This window comes from Calidris pugnax, unplaced genomic scaffold (genome assembly GCF_001431845.1).
Source record: "Calidris pugnax isolate Ruff unplaced genomic scaffold, ASM143184v1 scaffold247, whole genome shotgun sequence".
Lineage (NCBI taxonomy): Eukaryota > Metazoa > Chordata > Aves > Charadriiformes > Scolopacidae > Calidris > Calidris pugnax.
The window spans coordinates 741,503-743,518 of NW_015090980.1; the positions used below are offsets into that span (position 1 = coordinate 741,503).

Genomic DNA, 2,016 nt, shown 5'->3' on the forward strand with positions numbered 1-2,016 from the left:
GTCAGGGCTCCCCTTGCTCACACTCCCTCCACCGAGCTCCTGCCTCTGCCAAAAACCTCATTAAGAGGACAAATTCCGGAGCAGAGAGTGGCAGGGAGTGTGCCCTTGGGGCAGCTGAAAAAGCAGGGGCAACCCGGCTGTCCCATCCCGGCCCCCCCCGCCCCCTGCTCAGGGGGAGCAGCCACCTAAAGATCTACCCCGACACGCACAGATACAGGTACTCACACACCCACGGGGGACGGGGATATACGGTTTCTGAAAATTTCCGGTGGCCCGTGGGCACGGCAGATCATACAGTCGCCCTGGGTCCCCCTTCCCGGGCACGCAGCTCCTCCCTGCTGCCCGCTGGCACCGGGCTGGCACCCACCGCCGGGGGGGTGCTCACAGAGCCGCGTGGCGGGGGGCACCAAAAGGCTCACCTCCATTTCCAACCCCACCTCTTCCCTCTGGCTGCACCGGCTGCAGAACCCCATGCTGGACACTGACCCCCATCCCCACAGCCCGAGCGGGGCAGTTATGGGGCAGACCCATTCCTTCGGCCTCGGGCTCGGCCGTCACCTCTCTATCTATTCCCTTAGCACATTTACGGGCCAATTTTTTAATAACAGGGTTTTTCTGTTTGTCATTAAGACTCTGCTTCAACTCCCATGGACCTCACCCCTGCTGACCTGCACATCGCCCGGGGACCAGGTCATCCTCCCCAAAAAGCCAGAGCTGCACAGTAACTGTACATTTTGGGCTGGTTTACCCAGAATTAGTGTGAGTGAGTGATGGCTGGTGTAGGCAGGGAGGGCGGGGGGTACCTGCAGGTGGCACAGCCTCGATGATTAAGGGATTGGAGCATCTTCCTGATGAGGAAAGGCTGAGAGAGCTGGGACTCTTCAGCCTGGAGAAGAGAAGGCTGAGGGGAGACCTTATTAATGCTTATAAGTATCTAAAGGGTGGGCTGAAGGATGATGGAGCCAGACTCTTTTCAGTGGTTCCTAGTGACAGGATGAGGGGCAACGGGCACAAGTTGGAACATGGGAAGTTCCACTCAAATATGAGGAAGAACTTCTTTAGGGTTAGGGTGCCAGAGCCCTGGAACAGGCTGCCCAGGGAGGGTGTGGAGTCCCCTTCTCTGGAGATCTTCAAGACCCGCCTGGATGCTCCTGAGTGATGTGCTCTGGGCAACCCTGCTTTGGCAGGGGAGCTGGACTGGATGATCTCTAGAAGGTCCCTTCCAACTCCAACAATTCCATGATTCCGTTACCTGCTGCAGTCCCCAAGAACTGCAACGATACGACATCTCCTAATGGGGCGCTTGGCTGTTGTGATGATATATAAGTACATAGGTGATTAGCTGGTAATGTTAATTAGGGCTGGTCAGAGCTTGCACCAACAGTGGTGGGAAGGGCAGGGTGCCAGCAGAGCCATGGGGCTCCCCCAAACAGCCCGCCGAGGGACAGCCCTAGGTGACAAAAGACTGGGTGGCACGGCCCAGGGGAGGGGACACCTCTGTCTGTCTGGGGGACGCTGCGCTGTCCTCACGTCCCCGTTCACAGCCTGTGGCCGGCAGCCTCCCCAAACCCTTGGGGCATCCTGAATTTGAGCCAAAACCTCCCCTTCCTCCTCCTCCCCCCGCCACGGCCAGCGCGACTGTATGATGCCAGCGCGACTGTACGATGCCAGCGCGACTGTACGATGCCACCGCCGGCCCCTCGCTGGTGCGGGGGGGGATTTTCAGAAACTATACCTATATATGCACACCCAGAGGTCGGGCCGTACCGGGTGCATATATACCGTGCTGGATGCAACCGGGTGGCAGAGCGGGGCCGGGGTGCTGGCGGCAGCCCCCCCCCCCCATGGCTGAGCGGGCACACGACACACACAGCGACAGGGGACGGGGTGGGAGAAGGAGGGAGGTGGGGGGGGGGACAAGGCACAATGAGGCGGGGATGGGAGGCGATGGAGGTGTGTGTTTGGGGGGGGGGGGGGGTTTCGGGGGCGGGGCCGGGGGGGAGGCCCACCCCGGGG

The 2,016-nt window shown here is 60.6% G+C and overlaps 1 protein-coding gene across 1 annotated transcript in view; it reads right to left on the bottom strand.

Moving 5' to 3' along the window:
• The window catches only part of CACNA2D2 (calcium channel, voltage-dependent, alpha 2/delta subunit 2), a 205,559-nt gene that overhangs the window by 5,602 nt on the left and 197,941 nt on the right, over window positions 1–2,016 (bottom strand). The gene's annotated exons all lie outside the window — the stretch shown is intronic.